Source organism: Heterodontus francisci, chromosome 5 (genome assembly GCF_036365525.1).
Source record: "Heterodontus francisci isolate sHetFra1 chromosome 5, sHetFra1.hap1, whole genome shotgun sequence".
Taxonomy (NCBI): Eukaryota; Metazoa; Chordata; class Chondrichthyes; order Heterodontiformes; family Heterodontidae; genus Heterodontus; species Heterodontus francisci.
In genome coordinates this window covers 113,549,819-113,567,885 of record NC_090375.1, presented here as the reverse complement: position 1 = coordinate 113,567,885, position 18,067 = coordinate 113,549,819, and the positions used below count along the sequence as shown (strand labels likewise).

The 18,067-nt window shown below is 40.3% G+C and overlaps 1 protein-coding gene across 5 annotated transcripts in view; it reads left to right on the top strand.

Annotated features, from left to right (window-relative positions):
* pde7a (phosphodiesterase 7A) overlaps positions 1-18,067 on the top strand; it is a 159,116-nt gene that overhangs the window by 1,715 nt on the left and 139,334 nt on the right. The window lies entirely within an intron of this gene.

Here is an 18,067-nt window from a genome sequence, read left to right as displayed (position 1 = left end):
CCACCTACCCCCGAAGTATTCTTGGTATCATACCACCCTGAGCTATTGGGAGAGTCCAAAGGCCATTTATTTCTTCTGCCATTTTTTCTTTCTTGCCCTGAATATGTTGAAACTACTGGAGTGTGGGTGTATGTCCAAGAAATCATTATTTACGTGCGAGTCTATACAGGATATTTGACCATAGATATAACGAAATGCAATCCTGTTCTCCATAGTTTTCGGTAGGAGTTTATAAAAAATGCATTCTTAGTATATGGGTGACACTGGCAAGGCCAGCATTTAAGTTGCCCATCCCTAATCATCCCAGAGAAACTGGTAGCAGCTCACCTTCTTGAACCGTTGTAGTCTGTGTGGTTAAGGTGGTCCCACAATGCTGTTGGGTAGAGAGTTCGAAGATTTTTGGCTTGGCAACAATGAAGGAATGGCGATATATGTCTCTGATGTGTGCCTTGTACTGCAACATGGAGGTGATGGTGTTTCCAATGCTGAACATGTGGAGGAAGTTGCAGGTTTGGAAATGCTGTTGAAATACCTTTGAATTACTGCAATATGTCCTGTAGATCAGACACATTGCAGCCAAGGTATGCTAATGCCAGAGAGAGTGGTTGTTTACGCCAGTGAATGAGGTTCCAATCAAGTAGACAGCTTTGTCTTGGATGGTGTTAAGCTGCTTTCTGTTGTTGGAGCTGTGCTCATCCAGACAATGCACCCCTGATTTATAGATGGTGGAGAAGCTTTGGGGAGTCAGGAGGTGAACCATCACTGCAGGATACTCAGCTTCTGACCTGTTATAGTAGCCACAGAATTTACGCAGCTGGTCCAGTTCTGTTTCTGGTCAATGTTGACCACCTCGCCCCCGGATGTAGTTGATAGGGAACTTGGTAATGCGATTGAATGCCAAAGGGAGGTGGTTATGTTCTTTCTTGTTGGAGATCGTTGTTGCCTGACACTTGTGTTACTTGTCACTTAGTAGCCCAAGCCTGCATATTGTTCAGGTCTTGCTGCAACCAGAAGTTACTGGATGGTGATCAGGAGCTAGAACTTTGCCCAAAATTTTTCACTTCTTTCTAGTCCAGAGGCACTTGGGCCCACTGCAGTTCTCATACTGCTGTCGCAGCTGAGAGTAACTACCTCCGTAGAAACTGGCAATTTGCCACTTGCGTGTTCCATTTATTTCAGGCAGAAACAGGTGTTTACTCAGTAGTTTGCACCTTGTAAAGATACAATTTCCTTGTATACTTAATCATTGCTAGCTTGTGTTGGGTTGCAGCTTGCATTACTCAGTACTGATTGCAATAACAAACGTGTTCAATATGTAAATCGTACCTCATTAAAGTCCAATTACATGGTGTACTTAATTCCCTCTAAATGGTGTGCATTAAAGCATCAATAGTGAGTTTCTACTGTCTTGTTCAATAGTAATAGTTGGCATCCTACCATCTATGAAAGATGGTGGACATGCAGCAAACAATCCATTTAGGTGGGGTGTCTTTTCTTGGTGCACTTTTGATGGCTGTGAAGGCCAATCCTTGAGAGGCAGGTTCTGCCAAGTGACACTATGAGTTGTTGTTTTTGACATTGGTGTCTGTTGCCAAGCTGCTGTAGCCACTGGTCGTGGTGGTGTACGCCAGTCGACAGGATGTGATGCCATTTCGCTCTTCGCCAGCTAGTGACTCCCAGGTGCGATAATTGACATTTAGGGCCTTCATGTCACGCTTGCAAGCATCCTTGAAGCGGTGCTTTGGAAGCCTCACTGGTCGTCTGGCCCTGGCTATTTCACCATACAGAAAGTCCTTGGGTATGCGACCGTCTTCCATGCTGTGGACGTGTCCGATCCACCTCTGTTTGATTAGTACCAATATACTTGGGAGCTCTGCCTTTGAGAGGACTGCCACATTCATGATTTTTGTCCTGCTAGGGTATACCCATCATGCGCCGCAGAGAACAAAGATGGAAATTATTGAGCTTCTTTTCCTGGTAGCTGTAAGTCACTCATGTTTCACAATAAGGTGCTGAGAACACAGGACTTATAAACCATCAGCTTGGTCCTAAGGGTCAGTTTGGTGTTAGTCCATGCGTGTTTCGCAAGTCAGTTAAAGGTCGTAGCTGCTTTCCCTATGCTGTAGAAACAAGAACACAAAAAATAGGAGCAGGAGTAGACCATATGGCCCTTCGAGTGTGTATCAGGCTCTGTATCAACGGATAGATTGTCTGTCACTGTGGACCCAAGGTGGCAGAATTTGCTAAACACTTCCAGTGGGGTATTCAATAGTTTAAAAAAAATTCATTCATGGGATGTGGGCATCGCTGGCCAGGCCAGCATTTATTGCCCATCCCTAATTGCCCTTGAGAAGGTGGTGGTGAGCTGCCTTGTTGAACTGCTGCAGTCCATGTGGAGTAGGTACACCCACAGTGCTGTTAGGAAGGGAGTTCTGGGATTTTGACCCAGCGACAGTGAAGGAACGGTGATATAGTTCCAAGTCAGGGTGGTGTGTGACTTGGAGGGGAACTTGCAGGTTGTGGTGTTCCCATGCATTTGCTGCCCTTGTCCTTCGAGGTGGGTTTGGAAGGTGCTGTCTAAGGAGCCTTGGTGCGTTGCTGCAGTGCATCTTGTAGATGGTACACCCTGCTGCCACTGTGCGTCGGTGGTGGAGGGAGTGAATGTTTGTAGATGGGTTGCCAATCAAGCGGGCTGCTTTGTCCTGGATGGTGTCGAGCTTCTTGAGTGTTGTTGGAGCTGCACCCATCCAGGCAAGTGGAGAGTATTCCATCACCCTCCTGACTTGTGCCTTGTAGATGGTGGACAGGCTTTGGGGAGTCAGGAGGTGAGTTGCTTGCCACAGGATTCCTAGCCTCTGACCTGCTCTTGTAGCCACGGTATTTATATGGCTACTCCAGTTCAGTTTCTGGTCAATGGTAGCCCCTAGGATGTTGATAGTGGGGGATTCAGTGATGGCAATGCCATTTGAATGTCAAGGGGAGATGGTTAGATTCTCTCTTGTTGGAGATGGTCATTGCCTGGCACTTGTGTGGTGCGAATGTTACTTGCCACTTATCAGCCTAAGCCTGGATATTGTAACAGCATTACCCTTTTCAAACATTCAATGCATATAATGTACAAATAGTGTTAGCACCAACATGGCTGCTTTAAGTGGTGTGGGCTGTAGTTTCTTTTTTGTAGTTTTCTAGCCATTTTCCTTGCAGGCATTTCCAAACTACTCAGTTCTGATTGACTCAAAGTGAAACGGCAGGAAATAAAGAGCAATGGTCACATAATATGAAATCCACATATGTACTATTTTTATATTAAAAGATATATAATTCTAAAAAGTCACAGTATACCCTTACTTTATGGATCATAATTTTGTGAGACTCGGCTATGTGTATTTGCCAATATTTCCTTTCAATCCTCCCATGTGACATTGCAGGTAACTTTTTTTTTACTTTAAATTTACTTTATCTCTTCTATCTGCCTGTTCCCTGTAGCTAAGATTTTTTTTTAACTTGTTTTTATTTCCGAGCACCACCAGGTAATGTTTAAATTTTGAGGTTAATTTCATTTAAAATTTCCTCATCTTGGTGCTACCTCCAAAGGCTTCATGCCTTTCTCTGACCAACTTCTTCTCCCTGGGCCTATCCATCTTCACAGGACTTGGGGCCCCCTGTCGTGCTTCTGTCTCCCACCCCCCACCCCTTTCCTTCTTGCTGGCCCTCTGCGCTCTTATGGGCCTTCCTCCCCTGGTGCTAAAGCCCATGTTGCATGCCCTCACTTTGTCCCTTATGTGATTTGTGATGCTGGTGTGTTGCTTTATTGTGTCTTTTTTGTCTCTTCGCACACAACTTGCCCCAGTTGTGTGGAGGGATGATGCAAGCAGTGGAGGTGTTCAAAAGTAGTGGTAGATGGGGAGGAGCAGGAGGGAAAGCAAGGGGAGGAGCAGGAGGGAAAGCAAGGGGAGGAGCAGGAGGGAAAGCAAGGGGAGGAAGTAATTGGTGGTGTGAGAATGGGCATGCAAGGGGAGGAAACAGTAGACTAATGGGCAGAGCACAGTACAGGGACAGGCAGGGCATTGGAAGGGATTGAGGAGGCAATGTAAACAAGGGGGTGCTGGAAAGTGAAAGGTTGAGGAAGAATCTTGATGTGAGGCTCTGGGATTAAATGTCAGGTAAGTGGGCTAGAGTGCTGCTGCTTCATAACTAAAGCCTTTTGTTCCTGGTTGCATCCACATAAACCTCTTCTGTGCTTTCTCTGTGACCTTGATCGCCTTCCTAAAGTCTACCTAATGCTGGACATTATATTCTGACTACAGCCTACCAATGACCTTTAACATTGCATCTTTGCCTCTGACCCTTGGATTCCATGCACTGCCTTTTTAAAAAAAAAATTGACTACTTGTCTTCTCACTTTAAAAAAAAAAATTATGTTTCTGAACCCAGAAGTTCTTTGTTCCTTTCTTAAAGTTTTATAGATTAGTATATATTTCCTCTTAAATGGATTATATTTGTCTGAAATGACTTGCCTTTTACAAGTCCATTCTGGTTGTCCTTGAATAATCTATGTCTTGCCAGGAGTATTAACTTTTCCCTTGTGCAGTTTAGCTGCTTGATCTGTAGTTACCCAGATAAACTCTCTTTCTTCCCTCTTCAAAAGAAGTGTTAGATTGATAATCTTTCGATTCTGTGGCACAACTTCTATATCTAGGGATATTTGAAATATTTTAATCAAAGCCTCTGCTATTTTCTCAGCATTCTCAGATGCATTTCATTATGTGCTCCGTGCTCTTTCCACTTTAAATTGCACCACCTTTTTCTATATTGCTTCCTTATCTGTAGTTATTTTATCTAATTGTTGTACCACATTTTGGTCTTTTATTCACATTTATGTGTAAAACCGTAGAAAGTATCACTTATTATCTCCACCACTCCTTCATCCTCCATGAATCAATTCCCTTTTTTGTCTCTAATGCGTTTTAAAAATCCTTTAATTTTCTTTATCTCCTAGTCTTTCCATTTGCGCGCTCTCATGGCCGAATATTTTTTTGTTTCTCTCCTATATTTGCTATACCCTGTTTGATTTTCTATTATTTTATTAACCCTAGATTTGCCATGTACCTTTTTAAAATCTCATTTAAATTTTTCAACTCATCCAATGAACTTCAATGCAACCGTTTTTACTTTTTGTGGGGAATGTCTAATATGTTTGCTGATCAACTTTAGTTTGAAAGATTCCAATTGTTTCTTCCCTGGCTGTCTGTCAGTTTTTCCTGTTGATTTATTTAGAATAGTTTCCTTTCTCTTTCATTAATATTTGCTTTTTCCAATCAAGTATCTTTATCTTTTGGGGTATGGGTGTCTTTGGCAAGGCCAGCATTTATTGCCCAGCCTTGGTTGCCCTTCAGAAGGAAGTGGTGAGCTGCCTTCTTGACGAGCTAACATCCATGTGGTAAAGCTATTCCCAGAGTGCTTTTAGGTATGGAGAGCTAGGATTTTAATCAACCACCTATGACGAAGTGGGGATATGTTCGTCTGGATGGTGTGTGACTTGGGTGAGGGTGGGGGGTGGTGCTGGGGGTGGAATTTGGAGTTCCATGCATTGCTGTCCTTGTCATCCTAGATGGTGAACGTTGTGTTTTTGGGCGGTAGTTTCGAAGAAGTCTTGAAGATTTCTTGTAGTGCATCTTGTAGACAGTGCTGAAGGTACAGTATGCCGTGTTGGAGCTAGTGGATGGGCTACTTTGTCCTGAATGGAATCAAGTTTATTAGTGTTATTGCAGCTGCACCCATCCAATCAAGTGGAGAATATTCCAAAATACATAAGTGGAAAGTATTTCTAACCAAATAGATTTAGCTTGTTCAGTATTCCTTGTAATATTTCTCATGTTCTACTGCTGTAATTGAATCTTTGATTAATGTTGTCAGTTCTTCCTCTCTTTTCCTACTCTATGCCTCCTGAATATTTCATAACCAGGAATATTTAGTATCCAGTGCTGACTAAGCCACCTCTTCACTGCTTCTTATGCTGATGACTGGTCAACAATGTTTCCCTTTGTAACCAACTTGCTTTGCCAGCAGGGTGAACACTCTTGAAATATATATTCCAGGAATGTGGGAACAGAAGTAGGCCATTCAGCCCCTCAAGCCTCTTCCGCCACTATTCAATGAGATCATGGCTTGTTTGTATCCCAACTCTTTACCTGCCTTTGCTCCATATCACTTGTATTCTTGGCGAGCAAAAAATCTATCTTTGATTCAAAATTATTAATTGAGCTAGCATCCACTGTTTTTTGTGGGAGAATTCCACTTACACCACTGTTTGCATGAAGAATTGTTACCTAACTTCTCTTCTGACTCTGATTTTAGGGTTATGTTCTCTTCTTTTACACTGCCCCAGCACTGGAAAAGGTTTCTCCCACTCCACCCTTTCAATTCCTTTCAAAATACCTGAAACATCAATCAAATGACCCCCCCCCCCCCACCCCCGTGCTCTTGCTCTCATCTTGCTCCTTGTGTGCTCTCTCCATCCTTTTGCTCTCCCGTGCCCCTGTTCGCCACCCTATGCTGCTCTCCCCTGCTCTCCATCTACTTTCTCCAAGCTCCTGCTCTCTCTAGGCTCCTGCTCTCTTTGGGCTCCTGCCCTTGTCAAGGTTAGACAGACTCAGCAGTGAGAAACAGGCACACCCATCTTGCTGATATCTAAGTAAATACCTGTGTTCTTAAAAGCCGTATTAAAACACTCTTTACATGTAGTACTTTCATATTATGAGGATTATATAGAATTATAATTTAGATGGTGAGATCCATGATTACTAGTTCATTTAGAAAGGGGTCCTTGTACTAGAAAAGTTTGGGAACCACTGCTGTAACTAAGGCTTTGTATAGCTGTAGTAAACTTTCCTCCCCTTTATATGCTAGCACTCTAGGTATTAGGCTAACATCCTATTAGCCTTCTGGATTTTTCTTTGTACCAGACCACTACATTTTAGTGATCTGTGTACATGGATTGCCTAAATCTTTCTCAACTTTTACTGTTCCTAGCTTTTTATCACTGGAAAAAAAATAGTTGGATCTATCTTTTTTTGATCCAAAATGGATGACCTCACACTTACCTGTGTTGAAATCCATCTACCACAGTTTTTCCCATTCACTTTATTGATGTGGCTTTAATTTTGTGCTGCTCTATCACCAATCTTTGTGTCATTGGCAAATTTGGATAAATGGTTTTCTATTATGTTGTCAAAATCATTACTACATTATATGTATGGTTGAGGCCTCAGCACATATGCTTGTGGGAAACTACTACTCACGTCCTTTATAATTCATGCACATACCCATTAACCCTACTCTCATTCTTCTACCACTGAACCAATCTAACTAGGTCAGTAGTTTCTCCTCAGTTCAATTTTAATTTCAGCCTGCAGTCTGTTCAGTGGAACCTTACTGAATGTCTTCTGGAAATCCATATAAACTACATCCATAGACATTCCCCTATCTACTAATATAGTTCAAAAAAGTTCAATTCAGTTTGTTAGACATGGCCTGCCCATTACAAATCCATGTTGGCTCTCAAATCAGTGCAAATTTATCTAAGTGCACACTATCCTTAATTATAGATTCCAATAACTTCTCCACAACAGATGTTAGGTTAACAGGTCTATAATTTCCTACCTTCTCTCTTTCTATTCTTAAATAATGGAATTACGTTTGCAACCTGTCTGCTTCCTGTGTTAGAATGTTTTCAACTGCTCCTTCAGCTCCAGCTTTGAGGTTGAGTGCCAGCAGTTTGCCACATTTCCTGCACGTGATCATCCCGGATGCACGATTTCCAGGACTATCTATATTGTGCAGGTGATGCACAAAGAAGGCCTCTGCCGTACCCCATACTTCACTATACTGACTGTTTAATAAAAATGAACACAGCAATTTAGTTTTAGAACTTTTATGTCTGAACTCCCACCGAGACTGAACATTACAGTCTACTGAGTCTTTCCAATCCACTCACCAGGTACCGAATGCGTTAGCCTAATATTGACCAAACCAGCCCCCAGAGAAGGCTTCAAATAAATAAAGTAAACTGTTCTTGTTTGCTTTAGCAATTTAGTATGGTGTGCTGCCCCAGTTTCATGGTCATTCAGGGACCATATTTATTTATTTCCCCTCCGTGGCAAATTTTAGTCTTTATGGCTGAAATTAATTTTACCTCTTTAACCCAAATATAATACTTTCACTAGAGTCTAAGTAAAACATGATAATAGATTGTCAAATTTTCATGTGATATATCCACTTTAATTGTTGAAGAATATCCAGCAATATTTACAGATTGCATTTTGAATTGCATATCACAAGAAGCAATATATTGCAGTGGGTATTTGAAGTAATAAAGTAGCACTCAACATTGGAGTGTATTTGTACTGATAACTTATCACACTGAAATGGCCGACTTTGTGTCAAGTTTAAATTCATCAAAACTCTATTGCGTTGTTTAGTTGATTTGAGCTTGATGAAGTAGTCCTCCCATCGCTTGTGTTTGACTGGGCAGGTTCATCTGATAGAAACTAACACTGAGTGAAGCTGAATAGCCATGTCCATTGTAATCAACCACAAATGTAATGGTACACTGTGCATGAGCGCACAAATTGTGTGAGATTATTTATTTATATTCTTACTTTACAGGTCAGTCCGTATTTGCACATAAAGGATAATGCATTACTGTTTATAGCATTGGAGCTCTTGGGTAGTTATTCTGATTATACAAAACTATACTTGATTGGGGGGATATTACTGAATTAGTTAGTTTGAAATTTCAGAAACTTATCTCCAATAATCATCTTAAGTCCATCCATTTTATATTACTGGGAATTCTTTCTTTTTTTCTTTTGGGCCTCCTTATCTCGAGAGACAATGGATACGCGCCTGGAGGTGGTCAGTGGTTTGTGAAGCAGCGCCTGGAGTGGCTATAAAGGCCAATTACTGGGAATATGTTAGGGTAAATTTGGGTTGGATGCATCTTTGAAATTAATTCCGAAATGCTCCGTGTAAACTTATGTGGAGTCTATTTAAAGCTTTAATCCTGGGTTTTTGTACACTCTGGTGTTGCTGGTTGATGTTCAACTGCAAATCTGCTAGGTCCCTTTAAAGCTACTAGACAAGCAGTCCTGTGAGTTGGCAAGCCCAGGTAACTGTATCAGTGCATACATTTTTGAGGGCAGTTTAACTACTTGTAAATGTTGGGCTCCGGGTGCATGACTTGTTTTTAACAAAGTGTGATACTTTGGAATGTGGTAGGTGGGAAATTCTTGTGTTGAAAAACAATGTAGGAAATATATTGAAATTTATTTATCTTGAATGGCAAAAGTTTATTGTATAATGTTAAATTTTGCTTTTTGGCTTATTATACATTTGCCAACCTAAATAATAATGAGAATATTCTGTCAATCGTCGCACAATTGCAGAATTGATTAAAACCATTCAACTATCTGCATCCCAGAAATCCGGAAGTGACTGGTGTCAAAAGAAAATTGTACCTTGTACTTTATTTCCCAACTCTACTCAAAACTGAATAAGAATAGATACCTTTTTAACTTACCAATTTAAATTCCTGGATTTTTCAGTTGGTTAATGGTTAAAAGATGGTTTCTATCCCGTTCTGAAATGCAAAAAAACTCCCTGATCCTATTGGATCCTGAAAGACACACACATTGTATGATGATGTTAGTAATGTGATATGTGTTCATCCTGGAACCTGACTTTCAGTGCATAATTCCGGAAGGCATTTGAGGTGAGTTATTTAAGCACTTAGAAGAGTTTGATTGCGAGTTTAAGTGTCTCTTGATTGTACCACACCTGATCCATAGAGCCAAAAGGTGTTGGAGGTATTATGATTATAATATGCTTGCAGAATAAATAAGTAACATTGATTATTGCCCACCCAAGAATCAGCCTGAAGCGCACCACTGGCAAACTTCCAAGAAACTGAATTGAGTAAAATAATGTCATGCAGACCCCCACCTGCCAAGAAGAGGCATATTAATTTTGTCATATGAACATTGATTTTAAACTGTTGCTGGAAGAAATGACTTGTTTGAAGATCACCAGACATTGGGCAGGAAGGACATTTTGCATACTAAGAGACGCTGCTTGTGGAGACAAAGGACTATTCCCTGCACCAATTAACCCAAATGGATTTTGATCACCAGACATTGAAGGTGTAAGGAAGCGCATTCCAGAGACTGCTGAAGTAATACAATCCACAAAGCACGCAGGAGAGACCGTTCCAAATAAGGAGCTAGTCACATGACTAACCTGCTGGGCAACCTGGGGTTCTTTGAATTGTGCCACAGAGAAAGGAACAGAAGGCAGTGTGCAACTGAAGCTGGAACAAGGAAGCTGCTCTCTTGCTTTCTCCCAAGCCACCAGACCCATGGAAGACCCATAAACCTCGAGAGAGAGAAAAGACTGTGACATTGAAACCAGTTGAAGCGTGTACTGGGCCCCAACGAAAGCAAGACTTACTGGCAACCAAAGACTCCACATTGAACTTAAAGGACTGTAACTACCAGATATTGCCTCAAACTTTTCCCCTTTATTCCTTCTACTTTTTCTGTCTTTATCTGCGTGTGTGTTTATCGCGTAGGCATGCTGGATTGATTTGCGTCACATTCGTAGTCATTGACCGGATTAGAATTTAAGATTAATAAACTTCTACCTTCTTTAAATCTAAGGAAACCTGTCTGATTTCTTTGCCTTACAATTGGAGCAGTGAACAAGGGTTCACTGAAGGGGGAGCTAAAACACGGTGTTACTAAAATTTAAACCATGTTCAGGGTGTCTGGCGTCATGAATCATCTGTCAGATTTTAATGAGTAAGTTACCGCCCCCTTCTCAAGGGCAATTAGAGATGGGCAACAAATGCTGGGCTTGCCAGCGATGCTCACATCCCATGAACAACTATTTGTTTAGTTGGTAAAGCTACCATTACCAATTAGTAACCTGCAATCAATTTGTTTTTAGTTACTAATCTGGAATAGGCAACCACCACAAAAGATATCAATCAACATGCTCAAACAATTTTCTCCAAATGTTTCTTTTTCTAGGGGGGCTTTTTTTCGTACTCAGCCAATTATGTATACCTAAAAAAAAAAACAAGTGCATGAAAACTTAATTCCCACAAAAAATAAATTTGCCCTTAAATTTAACCATGTTCTATTGGAAATATGTCCAATTAGTCTGCCCTCAGAGTCTATCCTCTTAGCAGCCATTAATGTACTAATATCTCATACTTGTTAGGATTTCTACATCTTTAAACTAATTGGAATCTACTTGTGTTTTGTTACAAAAGATTTCCATAATTAGCAGGAATCAAATGTTTAACTAGGTGAGGAAGCTGCTGCTCGAACATTTCTTCAAACCGATATACATGGTCTAGGGTATGTAAATATAAATCAGCTGTGTTTGATAAGTTAGAAGTGTTTAAAACTGATTAACATGAGTTAACAATGTTGAATGTAATTTAAAGTTGTGCCAGAGAGAATTGGAACTTTGACATTCAAACAAAAATTTTGTTTGTACAACAATTGTGTTTATATAAAAGTGAATGTTTTCTTTTATGTCCTACATGTGGCCTTTGGATTTTGATGATCAAATTGATATCTTTGTTCTTAGTATACCACAAATACAGTATAAATCAAACATTTTGGCTAGAAGTGAGTTACCCAGAGAGTCTCAATTGAGGAGAAATTTGTCATGCATGACATTGCCTCCATTAATTTATGCGACTTTGAGTTGTTCCACTCATGCAAAAAGCTATCAGAATTTGGTCATTCTTGTAGCCTTTGTGCATAAATATTCAAGATTAAGGCAATTGGAAAGAAAGATCTTGTATTTGTGTAGAGCCTTATTTTATCCTTTTCATGTCTCAAAGCATTTCATAATCAATGAATCGTAGACCTTATCTTACCTAGAATATTCTTTCAGTGTCTCCACTTCTGAATAATAGGTTATTGGATTATGGCAATCCTAGCTAATAAAGATTTTATAGTATTACATAGACAGGCAAAATGCTAGACAAAGTATTTGTTGAGAAGACTGGTTTTGATTTCACGATAAAAATCCATTTCTTCTGTGAGATTAATATGGTGTTCACTTCCACAGCAGGTTTTATAACTCTTCCGAAAGGGCCTGTGGTGCTGATAGAACATTGGACCACTGAAGTTCTTTCACCTGTAACAGACTGTACAATTTCATGACTACCTACTGTCAAATACTTCCATGGGATTTAGACTTTTAAAAACTAATGATTATTACTCTTAAGCCATCAGTAGTTGGCTCTCAATTATTCGTTTCAGTGTTGATGTCGTTATGAATTTCAGTGCATAAACAACTGCCTGACTTGGTCCTTGTTGCTGACAAAAAGTCAAACTAAAAATAGATTTTAAAAAGATCCTCCTCTCCCCACTTAATCTACAGTACATAAAATAAAATACAATTTATGTAGGAATGACTACAAATCTCATCTACACGTTCAGTTCATTATTACAAACATGCTTGCAGTTTGACTCTTGAAGAATTGTCTGACTTTTTCCCTCTATCTGTTTCTTAGTGCAGTACCTTGTATCACTGATAATTTATTTAAAAATTTGAAATTGCTGTTCATTTCAAAGAGAAGAGTGAATCTACTTCAAATTCCTTGGGCAGACATTTTCATCTGCTTCATATGCTAGAGTTGCTTTGATGTGCAGCATCACCTGGGATTATAAATCAAGTATAAATAAGGAATTGTTTGATGAACATTAGGTCAAATTGTGCATAAATTCACTTGAAGTTGAGCCATGCAGCAAAGTCCTATTCCAGGTCTTTGTTAAGTCAGTTGATGTCATCTGGGTGGCAGTAGTGGTGTTCCAATTAGTCCTGCTGCTGATCACCATCTAGTGATATTTGCTGGAAGTGTGGTTGTTGATTTTTTTGGGAGGATAAAACTGAGCTCGGCTGTCAATCCCTCCTGCTTTCTTCCACCCCTTCCCATTGCTGTCAAGGTGTATTACTGGAGGCCCAGCCCCACAAAGAATAAATGCACTTGCGGGAGAAAAAAGGTTTTCAAAAAAGGTTTTCTCCGTTCCTGGGATGTGGGCATCACTGGCCAGGCCAGCATTTATTGCCCATCCCTAATTGCCCTTGAGAAGAAGGTGGTGGTGAGCTGCCTTCTTGAACCGCTGCAGTCCATATGGGGTAGGTACACCCACAGTACTGTTAGGAAAGGAGTTCCAGGATTTTGACCCAGCAACAGTGAAGGAATGTCGATATAATTTCAAGTCAGGATGGTTTGTGGCTTGGAGGGGAACTTGCAGGTGGTGGTCTTGCGCAGCTGATGTCCTTGTCCTTCTAGGTGGTAGAGGTCGCGGGTTTGGAAGGTGCTGCCTGAGTATCCTTGGTGCATTGCTGCAGTGCATCTTGTAGATGGTACACACTGCTGCCATTGTGTGTCGGTGGTGGAGGGAGTGAATGCTTGTAGATGGGGTGGCAATCAAGTGGGCTGCTTTGTCCTGGATGGTGTTGAGCTTCTTGAGTATTGTTGGAGCTGCACCCATTCAGGCAAGTGGAGAGTATTCCATCACAGTCCTGACTTGTGCCTTGTAGATGGTGGACAGGCTTTGGGGAGTCAGGAGGTGAGTTACTTGCTGCAGGATTCCAAGCCTCTGACCTGCTCTTGTAGCCACAGCTTTTGTGGCTAGTCCAGTTCAGTTTCTGGTCAATGGTAACCCCCAGGATGTTGATAGGGGGGATTCAGTGATCGTAATGCTATTGAACGTCAAGGGGAGATGTTTAGATTCTCTCTTGTTTGAAATGGTCAGTGCCTGGCACTTGTGTGGTGTGAATGTTACTTTCCACTTATCAGACCAAGCGTGGATATTGTCCAGGTCTTGCTGGTTGCCACCTCGCAGAATTACTGGTATTCGAATTTTGTTTTCTGTGTTTGCAGTATGCCCCTTTTTACTAAGGGCGATTAAAGGCACTTCAACTGTCTCTGTGACTTTTGATTTAAATTTGCATTATTTTTATTTTTGCTCCACTACTAACCTGATATTATCTGTTGTATAATATTTGACATCAGTGATGAAGCTGAAATGCAAATTGCATTTTGTTTTATATCCAAGTTGAGTTGAACATGGAATCTTCAGTATTTTCTTTTTGTGTTTTTGATTTTTAACTTCTCTGTAGTGTTGACCCTGAGGAGGAAGCATGACAGTAAAACTACATACCCTATAATAATCCTATAGCTCAGTTAGTTTACTTGGAAAAATAAACTGCTTATTTGCTTGAATTATTTTGGATGGGTGTCAGTAATGATAATACTGGCGTGATCTCGGACAGTTGGAGAAACTGATGCTTCTGTTTGCTTTTCTCTGGATTAAACTTGAAATGAATCAGTTTCCTGTACCTTTTGATTATGTGTGAGCATTACAGTTATATTTAAATATATTTTTACTCTGTTAGTAACCAACTTTGATTTAGGTTAGAAAGTGCCTAGATTTTTGAACTCTGGTTTAATGCTAGGGAAAAATTGTGTGTTCATGCAATTGTTTGAAAGTAGACTAGATGTTAAGCATTTTAAATATGTCTATTTAATGTTATGACCAGGTGAGAAAGGTGTCTGGGGGTCTTTTAATGTCTTCACCTGTAACAGGATTTGATTTTAAACACACATTTGAATCCTTGTTCACCACTTTGCAACTATAAGACAAAGAAATTAGCATAAACAGCTTTCTTAGGTTTAAAGAAGAAAAGTGAAATTTATTAAACCTTAAACTTAAACTCTAATTTGGTTAACACCTACGGATACCTTCTGCGCCCACGCTAGCATGCACACGTGATATGCACCTGCAAATAGAGACAGAAAAGAGAAAAAAATAAAATGGAGAGGTTTGAGGTAATCTCTGAAGAGGGGTTTTACACTGTGCTTTGAGCTCGCTGTAGGGTCCTTGATTGTATGTAGTCTTGCTTTTTGTTGGGGCCCAGTATTCTTCTTAAACCTGGTTCACTGTAGGAGACTTTTCTCTCGTGGTTCATATGTCTTCAATGGTTTCCGAAGCTGGTGAGAGCAGACAGGAGAGAAGTCTTTTCAGTCCAAGAGCTAACAGCCTTCTGATTTTTAACACTCTGGCTGACTGGAGTTTTTTTGAACTTGAACTGGCCAGTCATGTGACCAAACTGGCCTGACCACCTCTGTCTGTCTGTGTATTCGGCCATCTTAGTTGTTAACCTGGAATGCTTCAAAGTCTGGTAATCAAAAGTCCATTGTGGATTAAGTTGGAGCAGGGAATAGCTCCTTTTGTCCTTTTGAAGTACTGTTTGTTGATATGCTAATATCTCTCCAGCCAAAGTCTCCAATTGTTTTCAAAGCAAATTCTTTCTTCACCGACAGTTTAAAATCAATGTTTATGTGGCAAAATTAATTTTCCTCATTCTTGGCAGGGGTGGGGGGCGGCGGGGGGGGGGTGGTGGGTGGCGGGTGGCTTGCCTGACGGTAACATTTTATCTGCATAAACTATAGAATGAGAAAAGGTAATCAACACTTTGACCCCTCCTTCCCCCCCCCACCACCCCCCCACCCCGTGTAGTCTACAGATTGTCCTCACTGCAGACTTTACTTCTCTCAGGAGATTGAAGGCGTTGGGTAATCAGTCATGGGCTAACATCCAGAAAGATAAAGCTGTGTGAATATTTCCTTCTGCATGCTGAGGACAATTATGCAAATCTATGGACTATTAATCCAACTTTATAACCTACACTAGAAACTATGATTAGTTGAATTTTGCAGACAAGTCATCCGTGGTTCAACAGCACATGCACTATTATGTTTCATAGAGGAACTGATTATCTGTGTCATTGCCAAAAATGATAATCCAGTTCTTTCAAAGGAGTTAATAAATATAGCCATAACTTTTTTTTCTGTGAAAACGCCTGTACCACCTATCTGGTATCTTGGAGGAGAGGGAAGGCAGGTGAAATTTAAATGTCTGCTCTTGTTGCAAGCTTGCTAATTTTGTACTCGTGTCCTTTAGTTCTGTGGTCCCAGTCCAAGTTAAGTAACCTGCTTATGTGCACAAAATCCATGACTATCATTTTGAAGAGATTACCATGCTCCCTTTCAATCATCATCTCTCAAAGAAAACAAACTCAGTTCGAGATTCAAGTCCTGGAATCATTCCAGTAGCGTTTCCTTGGACTCTTTGCAGTGCATCAGTGGGCTTTTGTAACTAAGGTACTCAACTGTATAAATATTCAAAATGTTCTTTTATAAAAGACTTATTCGATTGAGGTAATAAAAAAAGAACCCTGAAAATGGATAGTCATTTATGTGATGAAATGCATCCAGAGTCAAACTATCTCAGATCCTATGGATTGACAAAGTGCAAATAACCCAATTATAAATGCTTGGCCAGAATTATCGGTGAAAGAAACTGCAATGAATCTTTGGTCCTGCGACTACTTTCAGGCCTAACTCATCTCTTCAACCCCCAGGATAGTTGATCACTATCCCAGGATGTTTTAATTCTTTGTTCTGTGCCAGGTAATGTAACTACTAGTTCAAGAATGTGCGGAAGCATGTCGGAAAAGGTTATTAACTGACTATCACCGTTTGATAATTTTTATGTCAATTATGTTGTATGTTTGTCTCCCAGTTTGAAATTACATAGAATGTACAGCATAGAAACAGGACATTCAGCAAGTGTTTATGCTCCACTCGAACCTACTTCCATCCTTCCTCATTTAACTCTAGCAGCAGAACCCTCTATTCCCTTCTCCCTCATGCTTATCTAGCTGCCCCCCCCAAATGCAAATGTGCTATTTGCCTCAACTACTCCACATGGTAGTGAGTTCCACATTCTTACCAATCTGTGTAAAGAAGTTTCTTCTGATTTCCCTTTTTCATTTCTTGGTGACTATCTTGTAGTAATGACCTCCTAGTTTTGTCCTTCCCCACAAGCGGAAACATTCATTCTGTGCCTACTCCATCAAAACCTTCCATAATTTTCAAGACCTTTATTAGGTCACCCCTTCATCCTGACCCAGTCTGTTCATACTTTCTTAATAGATATAATCTTGCTGTTCTGGTATCATCCTTGTAAATCTTCTTTGAATCTTCTTTGAATCCTCTTTCTATCCTCTCTATCCTTCTCAAATATAGGAAATAAATGGAATATCTTGCTTTGTCCATCCAGTCAATAAATAGGTGCAACCCAATGCCTCAGATTTTAATCTATATTAAAGGAAGATTCCTCTGACTGGAACGATGTGAGTGGGGTTCCACAAGGATCTGTGTTGGTGCCACTCTTGTTTACTGTATATGTATAAGTAATCTGGTCTTGGCAATTGAGGAAAGCATCAATATTTGTTGAAGACTCCAAGTTGGAGTATGTTGAATTTTGACCAGAATTGTAAAATATAAAATATTGCAGGCTGGGTGGATAGCTGGCAGAGGCAGTTCAGTGCTGTGAAATGTGAAGTAATATACATTTTGGAACTAAGAATAGTGAAATAAAGTGCACCATAATTGCAAAGATTTTAATGGAGCAGAAGGTTCCTGGTATGTAGATACATAGGTCATTAAAAATTGTCATGACAAAAACAGCCTTGGTCACAAGATGATTACAGATGCAGGAGCCATGAAGGCTGTCTTAGTTTCTCTATCCATAAAAATCCTGAAATATCCCCAACCCTCTTTCCCCCAGCGCCCTACACCCAAACTCATTGCAGCAACCAAGTATTTCTTCAGTGATTCCTGGGCTTTCACCTTCACTACAGTTGCTGAAAATACATACCATGTGTGGATATATACCATGCACTTTGTGCAAAGAAGAACTTCCTCATGTCATTCTAGAAATAGATTCCCTGTTTGAAATGAGGGAAGATGGAGAAGTATGACGTATGTAAGAGTTTTCCAGGTTGGCATATATGTGGCATTAAAAGGAGCTCTCTGTTTAGGTAAGCAGTGGGAGCCTATGTAGGAAATTTTGAATGAATTTTAAGGTTAATTGTAAATTATAAGTTATAATGGGGTTCCAGTGGTTTGATT